This window comes from Magallana gigas, chromosome 7, assembly GCF_963853765.1.
Source record: "Magallana gigas chromosome 7, xbMagGiga1.1, whole genome shotgun sequence".
In the NCBI taxonomy this organism is placed as follows: domain Eukaryota; kingdom Metazoa; phylum Mollusca; class Bivalvia; order Ostreida; family Ostreidae; genus Magallana; species Magallana gigas.
Window position 1 is genome coordinate 18,228,290 of NC_088859.1, and position 22,656 is coordinate 18,250,945.

Below are 22,656 nucleotides of genomic sequence, written 5' to 3' on the forward strand. Positions count from 1 at the left end.
TTGAAATTGACAGAACTGAAATATAAACGATCCAGTTCTTCCTAGTTTATCGACCGGTCGAAACCTTCAGCAACCTAAGAAAAATCCCGGACTACACGAAATAATCATGGTGATGTCAGAATCAAATTCCAATAGGAGACGATTTGGCTGTTTCTTATACCTAACGTACTGATGTACGTAACAATAATTTTGTTAATTTTTCTGACTTTTTTCAACCAATTTATTAATTTGTTATTAGAAAGATGTAAATATAAACAATAAATTAGCGATCAATGCAGAGAAAAAGAACGCAGGTAATGTAATTTTTTTCTGCAATGTCGCCACCTTCATTTACCGCATGAATCACCATAGAAAGCATTTTATTGTTTAATACCTTACTTTTACTTTGTTAGTTTCTTGATTTTTTCTAATACACAAACAACTACGTACATGTAATTTAAGACAATCGACGCGCGTAGATAGAACAATTTAGCAACTTTATAAATGCGGAAATTTCACAAAGAAAATCATTTACCAACCGGTACATTAATATACAAGAAAACTCATTAATTAAACAGATGAATAATATATTATAACTTCTAGCAAGTATTAAGAACGAGCACAGGTCAATGCACTTTCTTTTCAATCTAATTACGTGTGCTTTGTATAGATAAAACCTATAAACCTGGTCATAGATCGTATACAAACTTTTAGTCATTGTGTGGAGATCGTTGTTTAAACCGTGAGTCTAGAAGAAATAAAATTTATTCAAATAAGACATTAGTAGTTCAGTCACTGTTAGTATGCACAAACATACATTCAGAGAGAGAGAGAGAGAGAGAGAGAGAGAGAGAGAGAGAGAGAGAGAGTTTGTTAATTCTGTTCAACGTATAGAATATATACAAATTAAACTTCACGCTCGCAGTGTAAGAATCATATCAAACATAACAAACAATGTAAGACTAAGTTATTGCTGATCATACTTCTATTATCTTCGGACTTGAAAAACAAAGGAACGACACGTTTTTGTTGTCGACTCACGGAAGGAGCATGTGATGCAGCTAACAGGCTGAGTATATATAGCACGTGGACTCTGAAACTGCTTGGTTGAATTTCATCATAATATGCTATTGTGCATTATTTTATTGATTAAAGGATTTAATATATGACAACTAGATTAAATAAATAGCTTATATTAGTGATTTAAAATTAAATGTACGTAAAGTTGAGTCTATCACACATTCTCTCTTTCTCTCTCTCTCTCTCTCTCTCTCTCTCTCTCTCTCTCTCTCTCTCTCTCTCTCTCTCTCTCTCTCTCTCGTTTCTTGGAACAAGTGATGTAGCCTGTAAACAAAAGGTTTCTAAGTGGTTTGATGAAGATGAAGTCTAAAATTTTAGACAAGATCACGAAAGACACTTTATCTACCGATTCACTAATTCTGCGCGCTAAAAAAATGAATATTTACATTTTTCAGTGTCTTTACCTATGATAACACTACGTATCGATTTTGTACTGTACAGTCCAATAAATTCAAATGACGTATAATTGGGGTGCAAGTGGGGTTTGATTATTTATATTCCAATAATTAATCGTACAATTGCTGAAAATTATATGAATATAAGTAATAAGATATCATTCTTTGAGTATTATGAGGTGATAATTTAGGTCGGGGCGTGATCAAATCCAATAAAGCCCGACGGGCTTTATGATAGATTTGATCACGCCCCGACCGAAATTATCACCTCATAACGTTTAAAGAATATTAAATATACCGGTGTATGAAACATGTGCATGTTTTATAGGGAAAAAAATAGATGCTAGTAAATATAAAAAAAAGTTTATAGAAAGAAAATATTGAAAAGTACGTTCTATGAACTTTGGGATTTAAAACTAAAGTAGCTGCAGGACTGTAGCGTAGCTCCCGATCTCAGATTGAGACAAAAAAATTAATTTGGTTCAAAGTTTAAAACACAGTGAAGTCTAAAGACAATTGTTGTCCTTTATGTAAATGGTGTGAATAAACAGTTGCTCTTGGGAGGTTGTAAGATGTCTTTAAAGCCTGACAGCATCAACAATTTTCAAGACTGTTGTCGAGAAACATGCATCCTCTAGAACTTTGTAAGCATTTGGTCGCATTTTACGCACTTACATCGTATGCTTAAACTATATATATCTCCACGGCATATCAAAGAAATCAGTCCATGTAGTGTAAGAAAATAACTTTGGTCTTCTCGATTTTTTACGGAGAGGGAGAAAATAATAAAATCATGAACCAAAGTTGAAATTAACTGCATTTATCGTTTTTATCGATAAGGTATAATTGTTTTCATTAATATTTTAGATTTGATATCGCTGAATAGAGTAAAACCCGAGACATTTTTCCAAAAACTAGCAACGGCGGACTTTTTTTTTTGGAGGGGGGTGGGTAAAAATGGGATTAATCGGGTAACAGTCGGCAGTTCATCAGTCGTTGTCTTGGACGATGTCGTATTCATTTTTCGTCGGCCGACCAATTTTGTGTCCATCGGGCCAAGTTACAATTTTTTTTTCTGCGTCGGCGGCCGATTTCTTCAGTTAAACCAGTCGTTCAATACTAGTAGTCCATCGAGCAATTCTCAATCATCTTCCGACCTTCGGAAGACAGTTCTTATGTCTGTCGTCGCTCGGTCGATCGACAATTGGATTTTCTTAAATGTCGGCCGACTGACGATCGAGGGTCTACTTGTCTTTGGGGCGATTTTGACAAATCGGCTACGATCAACAGTATACGGATTAGGTTTAACATTTACCGGCTATCGGTTAATATATAAGCGGCGGTCAGGCGCGGAACCCTTTTCCTCGATAAATTGAAGCAATGCCCACGAAGTTACAGGTGAATATTCAGCAATTGCGAACTTGTCTATTTAATCAGCCGACCATCGGTACTAGTCGAAAGTAAGAAAAGATCACGGAAGACGAAGACAATATGACAATATGTCTAACGTCTGTTCTGGTTTTACGATTGCTTAAACTACTTCGTTCACATATGACGGATCCAAATGGACTTAAACATAAACTGTTTACTTAAAGAGGAGATTATTAGTGCTTTGACCAATCCTTTCAATATGTCGGCGATTATTTTCTGTTATGATCTCAACAAAAATCCACTGTAAAAATTTTATATAATCGTTTACATCTAAATAGTGTGTGTGTTGTAATTTTCTATTTATTTATTTATCAATGTATTTATTTTTCGTTTGCAATTTCTATTTCTTTTTTCCTTTTGGCTTACGTAGCCTATACAAAAAATTATTTTAGATTTTTATAAGATAAACCCTCTTTCACCGGTGAAAACCGCGTGTTACGCCGAGTAACTGTCCGTGTCGGATCGCGTTGTGCAATTTTCTAATCCTTTTCGCTAAAATTCACATTGTTCACAGTTATTAACCGTCACCATTTTCAGTATATGAATTTGTTATGATACAGAAAATAAGTATGTTAAATATAAAAGTGGTTAATGCATGTGAAAGGTTTTAATTTCAGCAAAGATTATTCATATTTCTATATATTATAACGATTTTTGGAGATCATTCCATGTTCAGCGTACACTAGTGACGTCATAATGAAAAATGACGTCATTTTGGTGCCTGTAGAATTTAGCCAGTATCGAACTTAGTAAAATGCACCACATCAAAAAACAAAACTAAGACGTTGAAAATATGATAAATTTTGCGGCCAAATACGGCTAATAACGTCCCTTGTTCTTTGAATTTTGCCCCCTAAACCCCCCCCCCCCCCCCCACACACACACACACACCCCATCTAGATCTGGGCCTGAAATGAAAATTTCCATTCAATATTTCTAAGGGTCAGAGAACATGTATTATTTGCTAAATTCATTATCAAATTTTTCTTATATAAAGCTCTTATTCTAAAGGAGATTAAGGCTATCCAGTCCTCATAACAAAATATAAACTGAACATTTATCGTCACCATACAAACTTCTTTAACATTCTGATAACAAAAACAAAAGACGAATATTATTATTTTATCGTGATCAGAAGCAATTAGGATAAAAGCCATACTAGTAATAAAACAAAAAAATGCTTTTGCTTCTCTGTTTCCAAGAAATATTATTCAAATAAAAAGGCAATAGCGCTGTGTATACTCTCGTAAAATCGTTATCGAATTTGGCACGTTAATAGCATATGAAAAGTAGATATCAAAGCTAATAAACAAAAAGTCAAAATAAATATCAAAGCTAGAACACAAAAAGACAAATTATTTGGTTATTTTTATCAAAGCTAAAAGGCAAAAGATTAAAGACATCATTTGGTAGGAATTAATTGCAAGATATTTGTATTCTTTCTTTTTCTAGTTTTAGATGATACGCTGCATAATTTGTGTTAATAAAGACGAAATTAATTACCTCCCGATGCCAGCGATGTCATACATATGTTGCGTATGACTTCTAACAAAAATATTCTCTTTCCGTTTCCCCTAAATCATTTTCTTTGTTTCTCATTATATTGATTCATAATCACACCCTAACCCCAATACCACACCTGGCTGGAATACTAGTATTTAGCTTTAAAAAAAACAGGTCAAAACACACCTGACAAGCTTGGCATAAACAATGATGTTTTTATGCTACATTACTTTAAGGTGTAAGAAAGCTTTTGTTAAAATTATGCAGGCGCTTTGCCTTTAGGTAAGCAAAATATGCTTGCTAATTCAACAGCCTGCAAGTCCGCGGGGGAGGAAGAGAAAGAGAGAGAAAGAAAGAGGAGAGTGCAATTCGCTAATTTGAATAACCACCATTATGGTTATAAGTGCATACTTTGTACCGAAGGCCACATAATTTTTAGAAGAAGAACAATCAAACAGGAAATTAGAAAAGGGATATTAAAAGCAGTCCCTTTCTACAGAATTGCAGTGTCCGGCTTTTTTTTCTCATGGATCTCCTATTGCTAAGGCTAATCACGCAGTTGATAAATAGACAAACGCAAGGCTAGTATAAATTCTTCCTAACATGGGTTTCAATTGACTTATTTTGTTCAAAAGGTCAACACTGGACACTGCAAAATCGTTTCATAGTAATTCCAACGGGACCATATAGTCGTGCAGGTGTCCAATAATTACAGAGCGAGTCAATCGATATAGATGCATGTTCATGTACCTTGTAAACTGCTATAATTGCCCGAAGAGGTCACGTGGTAGACTGATGAAGCAATAGGTAGGACGGGAATAATGGCGCTAGATAAAGACTCATACTCATCAACATCAACACAGTTATATCGGACCAAGTGAGGCGAAACAAATCAATACATATGTGTATAGGACAATATCAACAATGAAATGACCACGTTTGTACATGTGATGGCATCTTTGTATGTTAAATTTGAGGCGTGAGATCCAAACGACATTGATATTTTAAATTTGCATCACAAGGATTTTTAAAACTACTTTTTTGCAATTTTGAAATTCCTTGCTTTGCTTTTTTTTTTAATTTATATGCGATAACAAACTATAAATAATTTGTTTAAGGTGACGGTTTTATTTTGGAAAAGGGATGGTGTCTCTTTCGATTGGACAACGTTTATCTAATTCATGTTTACGTTCACTCATTTTATTTGAACTTTATCCTAATTCTACAATTAATTTAAAACTCATATTTTTGTCTGGTAATAAACATGAAACCATGATATTTCATAAAACTGAATTTACGTTAATAAGTAAAGTTACTTAATAAGTTACTTAATAAGTAAAGTTACTTATTCAAGGGATTCGATGTCAATTTGCAAAATTACCAACCTTTATCACTTTAAGTCTCGAATCGCCATCCAAACATCGCAAAGCAGGTGCGGTTTTATGAATACATGTTTGTCCATATTTAACACCAAATTGGTGGGTGGGGATTCACCACCAATTTCCCGCGCGCCGAAATTTCCATTAGAAAATTCAAAACAATGAGCGAGGCAGAAGATTCCAGACGGATAGCAAACGTGTGTGCAATTATATCTCTTCACACTTGTCTGTGGTCAAAATCAATCAATATCATATCCAGATGTACATATTAATGTCCAAGTGTTTCTGGACGCTCAGAAATGAGGATATTTATCAACAATGGACAGAACGGGTGTTAAAATTCTAGTTTTAGACAGCACTTTACGAATAAGACGATGTATTCTAGAGTTGGCGGAAAGACCACTGATTGGATAGTCAGCGGCCAAAAATAAAAACCATGATGTATACAATTGATATAAAGACTAAGTTCAGTTCTAGCTAAGGCTTATTATTCTTTTTTTTTTAAAAGGGCACTTTTACTCTATTGCTTATAACATCAACTTTGAAGAGACCCTCAAAATAGAATTAAAAGAATATAATACCGTCCCGCGTTCATCTTTTTTTTTTGTGGGGAGGTGGGGGGGGGTGTCCGTAACATGGTAGGTTTTTTTTTAATATCTCAGAAAATCAATGTCTGAAGAAAATAGCATCATTTCTTAAACACAGTAGGTTGACATGTTCTTCCTTGAATATTGATTTGTCCTTATCATAAAAAAAGTTCTTAATCGTTAATGATCTACATCTGTTGCCTACATATTTGAAAGTAAGGCACGTTTAACATGTATTCTCCTATTTGAAACATCTGATACGCGTATCATATTATGTGATTTCATTTGTTGCATGACTGTATATTTTACGATTAATCAGCTCATTTATTTTCACAATCATTTCTTTTCAATTGTTTACAATATAAAAGGATCTAGGTGGTTGCAGTTATATGCTACCCGAATGACCATTAAAAGTGTACAAGGAATCATTGCAACATTGTAGACAATCAGAATGTGAATTAAAAGTTTCAATTATATATCTACATGTCTGATATCGTATAATATAAATGCAATTTGTATCATTTGAGTAAGACTACTGCGTAAAAACGGATATTTGGTTTAAGTTGATAAATTAAACGTTTGCAAATGTGCACGAGTGGATATCGATAGTCTGTCCCAAGGTATTTATGCAGCATGTTTGGCCGATTTTAATAAAAAAAAAATACACATACCTGAAAAAGAAGTGCAATTGAAATCAATGAAAGGGAAAATTTCCAAGATGTCTTCACTGACACATTATCATTTTTCACTTTTTTTTCATACGGAGATTTCTTCTTTCGGAAGTCACTCGGATTACCTCGCGCAATTTTTCAACGTTATCATCCGGGTCTGCTGCAATACAAAATCTCCGTAGACATAACAATTTTTATCCGTATATTGAACCATGATAAGGTAGAGGAGGAGTTTTAACGGAGAAGTCTTGGAATTTTTTCATACTTTGGAATGAACATCGTTTGGATCCTGAGGTATTTATAAATATCGAGTAATCATGCAATATGTGAATCGAGGATATCTTGGGACAGAGTATACTAGTTATTTTCTAAATCCGACCCTGCATCATTAAAAAACCTTCCCTAATGAAAGTTCATTGGCGATAATTCATATTGTTTCTAAGTAAAAACTTTAGGTTGCAGAAGATATTGAATTGATTAGATGGGTGTTCCATGGTTTAAGGTGTCACTTCCCCACCCTATCTAAATCCTTTCACGATTGTTTCATCTAAAACGTAAAAGAAAGATGTCATGCATCAAAATCAGGGAAAACAAATTTTAAGCCATTTGCCTCAGCAATCATGATGGTAACTCGGACACAGCGTCTTGATTCCATCGCGAGAAGGAATTCCTACGTCCATTAAAACGTACCAAATGTTTACATGTAAAAGAACACTAATTGCTCTTGGTCCCTGTAGACTCGGATCAGACAGTGAACTTGGGTTTGGGGTTTTTTTTTCCCTTCACTGTATAAGTGACTACGTCGCAAAAGATACAGATCTTTGCACAAGAAGAATGAGTTTTATTACCGCCTAAATGTTTTATATGAAGCAGTGGTGTCGACTCGGAAGCGTTTGTTTCTAATGTTTCGCATTGGGTTTTATTACCCCTTGAAGATCGAAGCATTGGTTCTAATTTTGACCGTAGCTGATTTACGCTTCAAGTTTGGCTTGGATTCTCAGCTATCTTACATGTATATGCATACTTCAATGAAGATCTCCAATCGTCCATGTTGAATTGGCTGAACATGCATTTACTATTATTGTTGTAATTAGAACCATTTTAACAAGAGCTTGGACTTTGGGTAGTTGTGTCAAACAGCATTGTGACATAGGCCTGTCCGTTTCATTGCTGGCCACTCAGCCATTGATCTTTGAAATCAACAAGATTTGTTTGGCTTTTGAGCTAAGACTACGCAATCCGTGTTGTATTTCACTTAAAACCGGCGTCATTTTTAACTTGTATCGACGGAAGAAATAGATTGTAACGTCCTACTGATGAAAGTCCAAGGTCTTGTTAAAATGGTTCTAACAACATAACCACCTTCCTAGGGCATCTTATATAAATAAATGAACTACTAGTAAAAGAATATGCGCATGGAATATAAACTATTGTCACATTTGTATGTATAAACACGATATAATGCGGTGGTTTGAACCTGGCTTTTGTACCCCCTGAATCCATATAGATAAAGTTGATTTTTTAATTTTACATTTTACATCTGTCGTCAGACACCTTAATTTTCCCCATTAGAGGAGGGCCTCTTCAAACATGGTTTAATACAATGATGACATATTCAGATCATTTAATCATAATAATTCATCGACAGAAGATGTATAATTTTCAATCCCATTTGCAATGCGTAAATTGTGAAACGCAAATGTCAAATGTGAAATTGGACCTTAGCGTAAAAAGCCGATTTCTAATGACTTTTAATCAGTTTTTAAAACTCCCTGTAGCACTGTCCAACTACAAGCATCGATTACGAGTACGGTATTGTATTTAGTACAGAAAAGGCTGATACTATATAGAAATCAATAAGCACGATTTCTGAATTCAACGGTGCATACATTTATATTTGGTATCATCAAACAAATTCCGTTATCTTGGTACAACTTTTCCTTTGTTGCTACCGTTGGGGTGGCTTGGGTATAACTTCTTAAAAACGTAGATGTGAAATTTAAATGTTCGCTAAAAAAACATTCAACATTACCAGGAAATGCCTGAAATTAAATTTTAAACTGGTTTAACGTAGGATTCATGTAAATGTTTTTTCGCCGAAATGTTTATTTTTGCACTCTGGTAAAAAGTTCGATAGGGCGTGTTTGGTAAAGGTGAAAAAGTCATGACCAATGGAATTTCTTTCAATGTAAATCTTATCGCTTTTCTGGCATCATTAAATGATTTTTTTTAATTTGAAAAATTTTCAAAAAATTTGAGATTGTAAAAAATGCTTGTGCATTAAATGCATGTTTAGATATATACAGCTGCAAGATTCATAAATCAAATGTTCAGTCAATGTACCATTGTTTTAGACTAACTGAAATATTTATAACTTTTACAGACCACAAAAAGAATATAAACACGGATTACATAATATACTTTTAAATCTTAGCACAAAAACTGAAAAAGCTATAAATCTACAATGAATTATTATTGCTAAAGAATAAAAAATTAACCTTACCGTGTTTCATTTAAGAAAAAGGGGGCCCAGACCTCCGAGGAACAAACTAATCTTTAAGAAATTCCGAAATTCCACAGAAGAAAAAAAAAGATCATAAACCACGGAAACTTTTCATCTAATAACTTTCTCGCCAGTGGTATTTTACGGAGCATCTACGTACACTGAAATGGCCAGGCTGTAGACAAAACTGGTCATCTAGGCCTCACTTTGAATTAATTATGAACTATCATTAGACTGCCAAGCCGCTGATGATGGCACTACATCGGCGAGGAAGAGGGTCGATTGAGTAGCATCATCACAGTATATAAAACAATGGAGAGCGCGCGCACCTGTCGTACTAAATAACAATAATTCTATTCAACAAAACGTGGCGATGAAAATACATCTTCTTTTTTCAATATACAATTGATGTTGCCACATATAAAAAAAAACTGCTGCCTGTACGTTATCAATTATTAATTCGATCTTTATGCTCGCCAGCTTGTGTAGTTTTGCTGTAAAACTAGCAAGTTATTTCCGTATCTTTCTTTTAGATAGTTTGAGATATGTTTAATTATTAAAAAGGGCAGTCCTATTAGAAATGTGACACGGTATTTCATTATGAGTAGCGGAATGAGAAAGCGGTTTCTTTTTTCAAACATTTTTTTCTTCCAACACAGCATTACCATGCCGATCTTTTATGTTACTAACTAACAAACTATAGAATATTGCAATAAGAATGCGTGTGATTTTTTAATAGTTTAACAGGCATAGAGAAGAGTGTGTCAAATAATATTATTTTGCAATAAAATAGAACTACGACGTTCGGATTATCAGTCCCCCGGATTCAGTTGTACTTATGATTTTGATGATTTGGTATTTTTTAACAATAAAAGATTAATGCAACATTTTTATCTTCGAAACATATACTTTCAGATTTCTTAGCTAAACAAAGAGCTTTAAAAAATTCATACACTGATATCTTCAATGAGCGTAAACGACGGTTTACAAAACATTGTTAACTTTTTGATTAATTGATTCTTCATTTTAATGATATCTGTTGTTTTGACAAGGAAACGTCAAAGCCATGTTATGAATCACAATACAGTTAGCGCATTTCTAGAATTCAGAATTTGTTGTTGTCACATGCTGTTGTTGGCTGGTATGAACTTGCTTTCGAGATATCATCTAAAGATGCTGAAGAATTTAATATCATCGTCCGATTCTACGCGAAAAAATATTCTTTCCACCACTTTGAATATGCACAAACTTAGCAAACTTATAAATATGTAAAGGATTTTAGTTTAATGTAACTTGCTTATTAATAAACATGCTAAATCTATATATAGAAAACGGACCATTGTCCAAACGGTGATTATAATTCATTAAATTTTAGGAAATTGGGTGACTTGCAAACAAATATAAAAACGAGAAGTTAAAAAAAATCTTTTTTCGTAAATAAGTAAAAGGTTTTTTTCTGTTTGAAAATAATTTACCTAAAGAACACGTTATCAAACACTAAAAAAATCGTTATCGCCGAACAATAGCTCAAACGCGTGTCTTGTGTAACGATCGAAGGATTGGTGCAATGTGCGTATATGATTAATCAAATTTAAAAAAAAAAATTGCGACACATCAAAAACAGAGAAACGATAATGCTAGTGGAATTCGCTGCAGCGTAAACAGTAGAGCGATATTGCATGTATGCTAAAAAAACATCCATTCATTGTTGAGAATCTTTTGTTATATTATAGATAATGATCAAAAAAGTAATCAAGTTAGAGACGACGAAGGCCCTAGCTTGTCAAAATGGGTCTAAATATCTTTTCATCAGTCACACGTTGTGGCTAAAGGCGTGTTTAATGGGCGGGAAACATTTAAAAGAGTTGCACACATAGTCAAAATCTCAATCCAATTAAGCTCATTAAACGCATGATTATATGATTTTTTCCCCTTTTATCTTCATTTAAAAATGGTTTGCGATATGGCGTTGCAGCATTTTTTTTTTTACAATAATTTAAAAGAAAATTTAATAAAAATTAGCATAAAAACTCTTACCTGTGCACATTAGCATGAACATTTTATGGTATCATTATTTACAAAATGTGTTCAAATTCAGAAATAATCTTCCTCCTGAGATAAACTAATTGCTGTAATTACTGCACAGCGTTTCCGCAAATTTTATCTTTGGTTTGGGTAAGCTGCATGAAGATAGTTGCCAGCTCACAAACGGCTCTCTCTTCTATGTCAAGTGCTTTCCACAATTGTAAATACTTCAAATTTACCGCACTGACACCGAGCTACTTACACATAAACGACACACAAACTTTGTCTTAATATCTTTCATCAATATTTCCTTTTCAAAGTCCCTGTTGTTAATCTACATCGGTAATTATTCCGTTATATACCGGTTTGCTTGTGCGCGCGTCTCTTTCTCTCTCTCGCTCTCTCACAACTTTATTGCTCGGAACACATCAGGTCTGGCATCGTTAAAAAGAAAAGAAATATTATTTTAAGAATGAATAGGAGGAATATTTGAACGATGATGATATAATGAGGACTTATAATAATTCTGTTTGGTTTTAGCAGTTAGGTTTTAGTGCCCACCGCGTCGTAACTTTAAATTATTAGACATGAAGAGTTTAGGAAACAAACAAAAGTAAATATACATCTAGCAAATATTTTGGCTTCTTTTCTAGCGCTCTTCGTCTTTCGCATCTAATAATATCAATTGCATGCGTTTGTTTAGTGAGTTCCCGTTAAATCCTATGTCCATTGAGCCTAAATAAACATTCCCGAAGAAGTCGAAAGATAAAAGATCATAGTTTCGATAAGTACCTCCAAAACGATGATTACCAATGCGCGACGAAATTCTGGAGAACATTATCAAATACATCACTTAAAAACTCCTCTGACAACTGGGCCGAGTGGTCGATATGATAGCATTAACATATAGCTCATCAAACTCAACTGTCAAACAAAAATGAAAATTGTTAATATGAAACGCACCAGTAAAAACACTAATGCGTATAGAACAGCTTATTACATTTTTCATCGAAGCACAATTGGTTTTTTTTTTTATAAAAATCTCTTTAACCATGCATGGGCATTTATTTAATTTATTTATAATATCAAAAATGCCATGACGATTACTTAATGACCAATACTACATATGAGTCACTCTCGAAATTTGAGGCTAAATTATTAATTTCTATTGTTCATTAACTTTTTTTTTCAAATATATTGAAGTTCTACAGGTACGCCCATTTCTATATGATTTCCAAAAAAAAAAAATTACAGCATGATGTTTTTAAATTAAACATATGCAGATATGGCGGATAATCAATTATTTGCTTCCCCTTTGCGTTCCCTTCGACAGCCTAAACGTACGTCAAATTTTACGTCTACTATTGAGTCGGGATTTGACAAAAGAACAATAACGATAATACCATGTATCTTCGGCAAACCAACGCCAGTTTCTCTTACGCTTACTGGTCGTGGGCAGACTCAATGGAATTTTTTCGTTTTCATGAATGGATAATGGATAGTTAACGCCCTAGTTTTATTGGACCCTTCACACTTTTGTGACGGAAAACGCGTTAACGCTAACAAGTGGTTACACACAGTCAATTTTACAACTAAAAAAGAAATTTTACATAATACTGATGGATTGAAAAAATGAATATTTGTAAAACCGAGGACTAACGGACGTTTAGCGACCTGGAAGACACAAATACAGAGTAAATTTGTTTAAGTTTCTCTTGTATTTGCGATTTTTTTTTACATTTAAAAACATTCAATCAGTCGCATGAGCTATACAAAAAACACGAGAATTATTTGTTTTCAAATATTTCCATACTTATTGTTTTCTTCCTCTGCATTCCTTGCAACCACAAGATGCAAACGAAAACAACAAATTTTGTAAACAAAAATTTGTAGTAAACAACATTTTCAGTGATCATGACAGAATGATGCAGAACGTTTTGGCAAATTATATGCTACTCATATCGCCATGAACCCAAAAATTAGTATTGCTTAAATGATGCCATATGCTCTGGTTCAATACTGATACGCTGTTGAAAAACTGAAAGTTCCGTTTCTAGCAAATTCATTAATCAGCGTAGTTGCATGTTGTAGATAAACTTACTAATGGTAATGAAAAGCGTGCACACAATTGTTATCTTTCACTTTCGATAATTCAGAGGGTACGAATTTCGAATTGCAAAGTTTTTGTAACATATTTTCATTACACAAAAATACACATGTAGATAACATAAAATACATGTTTAAAGTTTGCTGAAAAAAAGATGTGACTAACAGAACGTTCAAACACAGTGAATACTTCCAGAAACGAAAGTAGTAGCTGAACAAATACACTAGTACATTGTACTTTGTACTATGTGCCACGATAAAAAGATTGTTCTTAAAAAGGGACCATGGGCATTTACCGAGTCCTATCCTCAAGTATAATCAAGTCAGCAAAACTGCAGTCCTTTACTGTGATACAAACCATGTAGGATTATGAATCGTTACTGGGATACAATTTAAATACTAAAGTCTTGCATTACTCGGATGGCCCAAATTAACCAGAAAGACTTAAACAGGGAAATTTTTATTTCTTTGTGTTTTATATGGGATAAGGCAATATTTTGCAATCTTCGCGTGAAAAAATTACGTAACTCGGATTTTTCGGCAAATCATACAACAGTACTTTTATTATAATACCCAAATGAAGCAAAATGAAAGCATTTTATTGTTTGATGAGAAAGACATTCTAATTGATTTCATCAAGAAAGAAGACAAAAGCTAATTATCTCATGAGATTTAGACAAGAGGATGGTGGCTTATAATGCAGTCTTATGTTGAGTACACATGTAGTCATAAAAGTTAGCAAAATGTTGTCCATTAAGTTATATAAAGCACTTCAGATAGATTGGTATGAATTATATTTAAAAGCTGTTACATGTAGTTTTCATAAGATCATACGGTATATGGAAATCACTGCATTGGGAACTGATCTTGAATTATAATCCTTAATTTGCCTGGAAATTAATTTTTTCATAAAATGTAACATCGCGTCTTCGATCTTTAAACATGTATGCTAACTCAAAGATGAAATTTCCCTTGTGTTGTCAAATACGCAATTTTTAATCATCGCGTGGGTTCTCGCGATTTGAATGAGTGTTACTAGACTTTGACCCGTGCTTGCACGGGTTGACATTGCATACCGCATATTTACGGAATAGGTACATCGACACACCTTAACAAAGCTATAAGCCTACAATAATGCTATTAATATCACTACACTTTCCTTAGTTTGAATAATCCAACTGTGTCTCGGGAAAGGTCCTCACCACAGTTAGAATGCCTCCCTTATACCCGTAATGTAGCAGAAAATTGCAGAATCGCTCCGGAACGATTTTGGGGAAAGTTAATGAAGTTGTCTTAAAAATAACAGTCAAATTCATCACAACAAACCTTTTTGAGACTGCAAATACCATTCAACTAAAAATTTTAATCCATAGAATGTAACTTTTTTGCATGAAATTAAATATTTTTTGTCATCACGAAGACAAAAGTAAGTACTTGGTTGAAATGTATATTTATTTTATACTTTCTCTCATATAAGAAATCATTAATATATATGAACAGAATATATAGCAAAAGTCCAATAAAAATTTACCCGTATTTGTATTATCATTTCTGTGTTTATTTATGCAGATGTGTGAAAACATAAACTAAAGATCCCGTTAGCGTGAATGTGTTGCGCAAGCGCAAGATTGTAAAATCCAAAAAATCCAGGTGATTTCCGGGATTTTTTGAGGAATTTTCGTTGATTATTAATTAGCGAAGCTTAACTTAGAAAAAATAAAAACAAATTGGTAATCTTCTAGTACCAATGATGTTTAAAATATATAAAACAAAAGACAGTATTCTTCCGATTTCTCAGTATTAAAGACCAAAAATTCGAGTCTATTATTTTAATATAGTAGTATAGATATAAAGTGATCTAGTCAGTTTGTAGTTGCATGTCTTCTGAGTAGATAGGGTAATTATGTCATGTAAGATTTATCCATAAAAAATTTTTTTTATCTCAATCACTGCTGGCAAGTTAGAACCAGGTAAAGGTAATCCACTTTTTGTTCATTTATATATATCAATGGTTTTTAGGGGTAAAATTTGCTACCAGTGTTACCCCTGGTAGTCGCCGCAAATGTTCAATAAATATGACATTATATAAAAGTATTATATATCAATTCATGCTATTTATAATGGCATATCACTTTTATACATGATATCGGAACCATCCAATTTAGAGACAGTGGCAATTTAGATGCCATTTTGCGGACGTAATTTTGGAAGGCAATTCAAAACTCATTTACATTATCTGGTTGGGCATCTAACAATTGATTTAGATTGACCATAATGATCATGTAAAGCACACTTTAGCCGTGCAAACTGGCAGTTTCTGCATAATGTGACTTGCAATTTCTACTATAATCCGTTAAAAAAAACGAGGTTTCTTTTTACAAGATTGCCTGCGATTGAATTTTATCAAATGAATGTCATCAATTACTAATAAAGATTGTAATAACGTCCGTTAAACAATTCATTGTCATGTCCCATGATATGGAAGTTTGTTTCTGAAGAGTTTCCATAAAAACCTGTTAATGGAAACTAAAACTTTATAGGAATAAAATATATGGTAATGGCGTTTCTTTAAAAAGGGCATTCTAAAACATTTTTTTAAGATTTGAAAGTCAACGACTAATGAATAAAAGGCATTTTTGTGATGTGGCGAGCGTGGATTCGATAAAAGAGCATATGGACTTCATGCATTCCAAACTACACGATTTACCGAGATGACAATGTTGAAAAGTTTTGCAAATGTGTTCAAGGAACTTGCAACTGGGAAAAAAAGATGATAGATTTACCTTATTTCAAGCCTTCATAAAAATATAATCTTTTTCAGGGTTAAATATGACATATTGATGTAGGCATATTTGGATATCGACTTTAATTGTACTTATATGACGGCATGTGTTGTTTATTGAATCATTTTGACGGAAACGGCAACCTGGGATAGATAAAACTTAATCATAACTAAAGCTATCTTACCCAGAAATCAATGTACAATATAGTAAAGGTACATACATTCGGGTTTTTTTTTTATTTTGCCGGGGTTTTAAACAATCTATATAGGTCATGATTCGTCGCGTTGCAATTGTAGTTTGGTTAATGGCGTTGCTAAAGCGAACATTAGCTGTGTGGTTTCATTTCAAGTAAATTATATCATTCTCAATGAAAGCCGAACCAAACACCACTTTATGATTTTCAGTGAAATCCTATTCAAACACCGGTTACTTTAGCTTCGTACCAAGATTTATCTTCGTGCGAAATACCCCGATCCCCCTCTTCGTGTCATGTCAATTTCATAAAATGGGTTTCTCATGTAGGCTTCTGAGTTCTCTTGTAAATTTCGTCAGAGCAAAGATTTCCTCTTGTACGTCCGGCAAGTTAATTTCCTGTGATTTGGGTGCAATATTGACTACTCGTTAATTCTGCTAGCATCCCTAACAGAATGGTGTCTTAGTCCCCATCTGTCACCAATAATTTCTCTTTTACTGTTCCCTTGATTTTGGACATAAAGTAAAACTAAATCATAATTGGTGCCTACATGTTATAGGCGCTGGGTCGATTTTTATTGATTGTCGATTAAATGAAATTTTGAAAATCAGTCTCATGAATCATTTAAGTGTTTATCCTCAAACTGAGAGTATGGATATGCTAGAATAAGTACTGAATTTGGAATTATTTGATTATATGAATAAATCGCATTGCTGTTGAGTGTAAAAACACAAAACTATGTTCAACAAATTTTGCCATGACTTCAAGCATAAAACATCCCAAATTTATGGCAGCTAAAAACGACACGTCTTGAAAAGCAATTATAATTTTTAAGCATAGAAGTTTAAGTCAAATGGAACTAGTCTCCCTCTTCGATGCAATTTCCTAATATATGACATGTGTTAAACGTCGTTATTTTCTAATTTACAATTCTTTTGTAAAATTATTTGCACGAATTTGTGTGGATTTTAATTTGTAATGAAGAGGTTTCTATGACAAGGTTTAAAAAAGGGAGAATGGGCACTAATTAAAGAGTTACATAGTGTGTGAGAAGACACGTTTTACATCTTGTTGAGAAAAAAAATATTGACATGTCTGGGGTTTTTCTTTTTGAAATTGACTAGAACCAACTTTGCTATGAATAATAGAAGCCATCTTATTGCTAGAGTCTTCTTTTACTTTCAAACAAAAAGTGTAATGAATCATGATCATATAAAGTAGGACAAATCAATGATTTGATAGAATTAAAGTTGTTTACTGTGCAAAAATTTCAACCATGATTGGCAAAGTAAATTCAGTCAGTTAAAAAACTGCAATGTATTTGTTTTTCAACCAATATGTTTTCTTTGATTAATGTTCAAGTTGCAGATTATATCACGTGTTGTCCTCCCTTGGGATAGAAGCGTCACGTGCCCAAAAGTGATTAAATTCTTTTAATAATATCAATTTATATCTTATTTGTACAAAATCAAATATAAACTTATCAACGTGTCAGACAAAAAAAATAAATTTCAAAACATCTATCTCAACTCTCTCCCATTAATTTCAAATCGATATACATGTAGGACTCCAACAGGTTCATTTACTATCGTCATTTATTGAAAGAAAACAGAAAAACCGCTCTATGCATTGAAACTGCTGTGTCTGCCAAAACGTATTGTTATACTTTCATGTTAAATACTGAAATCTGATTGGTTAAGACGCAGTTAATAATATTTTCTATTACCCTCAGCGTTAGCAACGCACTTAGCAACGGGTAACATTACATAAATAGTGCCTGTTTGGGAGGGTAACAGTTGAAATTGACACCCCGAGAAAACCATTGTCAACCGACGCGAAGCGGAGGTTGACAATGGTTTTCGAGGGGTGTCAATTTCAACTGTTATCCTCCCAAACAGGCACTATTTATTTTGTTATACTGAATGTCTTAATTTTTAAGAAACTTTTACTGCTTTTATATAGGAATAACGTGAATTCTACAGCGAACCGTACGCGCATAATTTTCGCGCATGTAACATTTTTTAATGTTACCCGTTGCTAAGTGCGTTGCTAACGCTGAGGGTAATAGAAAATATTATTAACTGCGTCTTAACCAATCAGATTTCAGTATTTAACATGAAAGTATAACAATAAAAAATGTTACATGCGCGAAAATTATGCGCGTACGGTTCGCTGTAGAATTCACGTTATTCCTATATAAAAGCAGTAAAAGTTTCTTAAAAATTAAGACATTCAGTATAACAAAATAAATAGTGCCTGTTTGGGAGGATAACAGTTGAAATTGACACCCCTCGAAAACCATTGTCAACCTCCGCTTCGCGTCGGTTGACAATGGTTTTCTCGGGGTGTCAATTTCAACTGTTACCCTCCCAAACAGGCACTATTTATGTAACATCACATGAAACACCGAGGAAAAAACATACCACCATATTTTGGGTCCCTAGATGAGTACATTTCAAGGTTCCTTTTATAAACAGCCTACTGCAGTGTTGTTAGACATAACCATATTATGAATGAGGATTTCTTTTAGTTCATACAAGTAGAATACTCTCTCGTTATCAATATTAAAATCTCTACAATAAAGCATGACTACTAATCTTATTATTAAACTTAGACTTTTAAAATCGCTTCTCTGCGATACGCTATACAATACTTATTTATATACATATTGTAGAGGAACGGTTTTTGCAAGTCTTATTTTAATTAGATTGTACTAGTATATATTCCTACTGAATAGATATGCAGACTTAGGACAATGGGGAACGCTAGTACACCCACCTACCCACTCAACCCCACCCCAAATCTTGAATGATTAACAGTAGATCTATCCTATATTCACATTCAGAGTCGTTAAACATTTCTTAAATAATTGTCTTTTCCTGTATATTTTACCTTTAAAATTAAAAAAAAATTTAAGACAAGAATTACAAGTTGCCTGAAAATGCGTTCAAAGACCGCGGTCTGTTTACTTTCCAAACGACTGCCTTCTTCGCTTGATTTTATTGCAATTTTTACGAGTCTACCTGCCATGGAACATGCTTTACAATTTTAAAGATAATAAAATAATACTTGTTTGTCTCTCAATTCGTTCATTCTCTAGCATGAACCTGAGAAAGCCATTATTTCGTTCATTAGAACATTGTTTCTCGGAATAGTCTTATTGTGTGTCTGTTGAATTAGTTCGAATTCTGGGGAGAATTTTTTCCTATTTACAAAATATAATATCATCTTCTCTTGGGGGCCTTTCTTGTCGAAAAACCTTAGTGGTATTAGAAATCTCTCTCTCTCTCTCTCTCTCTCTCTCTCTCTCTCTCTCTCTCTCTCTCTCTCTCTCTCTCTCTCTCTCTCTCTAAAATACGGTACACGCAATCAATTTTAATAGAATAAGTAGAAAATTTCTGTTTGTTTAATGATCTGAAATAATTGCAATTCGAATAGATCTTTTGCATTTGAACTGTGAATTATCAATAAACAAAAAGAAATTTCAGCTCCAACAAAAACTATCTGTAACGGCCTATTTGATTCGTTAAGTCGGTCTTTATAAAGGTGTAATTAATGACGTAAATTGAGGAAAGTTTAAAGTAAGAAGGATGATTTCAATCCTCATTTGCTAAATGAAAGGTATTGGAATGGCGTACTATGAAGGAAATCGAGAAAGGCAAGAACATTTAAGGAACCATTAGGCAAATAACATGAAGTTCCCTTCATCAATTCTAAATGACAGAACTTCGATTTCATCGAGAAAGTGATTTTCTCTGAGAAAGGGTATTAAACTTCTTTACTACCTTAACCATAGATTTAAAAGCATACAGGTTTTTTTTTTTATAAATCTTAAAAGATCTAGATCTTGGATTTACCTCTTATCAAGGATTAATTGAAAATGAGTTTTATATCTTCCTCAAATTGTTCGACAGCGACTAAAATTAACTGTTTCTTGAACGTTCATCGTGACTTTGTTAATAACTAAATTTACAAACAAAATTGTTTGTTGGAGGTTTCAATTGAGCCAAATGAAAATGTCGATACACATTACTATAGGTAAATGGAATGAGGCTATGAAGATTGAGTTTTACATGCTAGATTCTTAAATGTGGGGAAGGGGAGATTCACAACAACAGCAAAATCTGCATAATTGTTTTTACTTTATAAAAAATGGAGAAAGTTAAAGTAATTAATTACAAAATTTAATGAAATATTTCGTCTACAATAATCGCCTTCACCCTAATACACACAGACATTATGGTCACATTGGGCAACTGTTTGTATTTCATTTTTTTGTTCGTTCTTTGATTCTATTGTATATTTACATTGATTGTTCATTCTCTGAGGGAAAGCGCGCGTTTCAGTTCAGCTCGACAGCCTATAGAACTAGAACCTTACTCACGCATTTTGCGTAATTTTTGTCAATATATTGCAAGATTTCGTCACGCCACGAACTGTTTTCATTATAACAAACACGTGCATGCTTGTAAGCTTGACCAGCATTGTAGAGGAAACTAAAGATGATATTTATATTAACTCAGAGCTTGAATAATACTTGTTTGTTCACGCCTCGCTTACAATTAATCAAGGCGATGCAAGTTGTTGATGAGTACATGTACCATACGTAAAATTTTGTTAGCACCTTATTCATTTCTGCATTGGCCGGGGTTTTTTTTTCATTATGAGATAAAAATCGCAGACTAAGTCTGCGTCAGTGTTGAAACAAAATTTCTTAATTGTGTGTATACGTCTTGATGACTCTGACGAAGAACATTTCAGTCCTTGTTTTTTTTATTTGTCACTCAAATGTTAGCATCCGATCTGAATTTAAACCTCAGGCCCCTCCTTCCACACACACACACAGTAGTTGTGGACATGAAACTCTGAGCAAATAGATAAAGATATGTTGATGTTTTAGATTTACATAGCCCATATACGACAATCAGCTTTAATTCAAACATATTCCCATTCCAAATCCCATGCAGATGAGTTAATTTTTACTCTATTTTTCAACTTGAACTGAAAATACTTCTTTGAGTTACATTTAAACACGTATGGGTAAGAAAATTCATATACTAGTATTTAGAATAAATGTCGTTGTCCTTTCTTTCTCAGTTGTCGCCAAGAGCAGCCATCTCGTAAAGATGTGCGACACGAAATGGTTAAAACGACAGAGGACAGACACAAAGGGGTCTTTGAATAAGTGACAATACTTGGGAACCCACAAGAAGTAGCACGCGATGTAATAGTTCGCGAAGCCAATTTCGTTTCATCGTTACAGGGAAAATTTGATATGTAAATAACACGTAGTCCGTCTAATTAACTTACTTTGGTCAGCAGAGTGACTGTCAGGGCGGATATTTAAGTGTCGGATCGGAGGGAAAGGCCCCTCTGTGTATTCAAAGCTGTCACGAAGACTCTTTCCCCCTTTATACCATAAACTCTGAGGATCCTTGTGTTCGATTACTGTGTCTTTGATGGTCATCGTAAGATAGGTGCTTCGATCAATGATTCATCAACTTATGTGGGAGTTAGTGAAGACAACGGACAAAGGTACTTAGTCCGACAATGACCGCGATGTATACTGTAGCTAGGATCTTTGGTGTTCATAATAAAACTAACTTGGGTCGTGTTGCTATTGCGATCAAAGAACTGAATCAGAGCAGCATATAAAGTGATGCGTTCAATAATTGCTTCCTTAGGCGTGCAATGTAGTGAGAAAGATAGCATTTTGTTTTCTTTCTTTTGGAACGTATTTACATTTTTTTTGTTAGGAACAGGTCTCGAAAAATGCCCCGAGAGAACAAAGTTTGCGTGAACTTAGAAACTATAGTCTGTAAAGTATAAGGAACGCTATGTACTATGATGATAACACAGAGCAAAAAACATCATTATGAAATTAAAACACCACGATAAAAAGCATACATTCTTGGTTAACACAATTTATAAACAATAAAAAATATTTGCCACCCAAAAGCTTTAAGGCTAGGATTCAACAAACTTTAAGGTCATTTATCGAATTTATTAACACAAAACTTA

The 22,656-nt window shown here is 33.7% G+C and overlaps 1 protein-coding gene across 5 annotated transcripts in view; it reads right to left on the minus strand.

Annotated features, from left to right (window-relative positions):
- Positions 1 to 22,656, minus strand: part of LOC105344510 (receptor-type guanylate cyclase Gyc76C) — a 50,191-nt gene that overhangs the window by 25,476 nt on the left and 2,059 nt on the right. The window contains exon 1 of one of the 5 annotated variants that reach the window (XM_066065520.1): positions 21,946 to 22,086. The exons of 1 other annotated variant lie outside the window; for it this stretch is intronic. The gene's annotated coding sequence lies outside the window, so the exon portion shown is untranslated. Of the gene's footprint in view, positions 1 to 5,773; positions 5,913 to 9,528; positions 9,683 to 11,565; positions 11,752 to 21,945; positions 22,087 to 22,656 lie in introns of those variants that run through there. 3 more of the 5 variants (XM_034457081.2, XM_034457080.2, XM_066065519.1) reach the window with 3 other exon arrangements.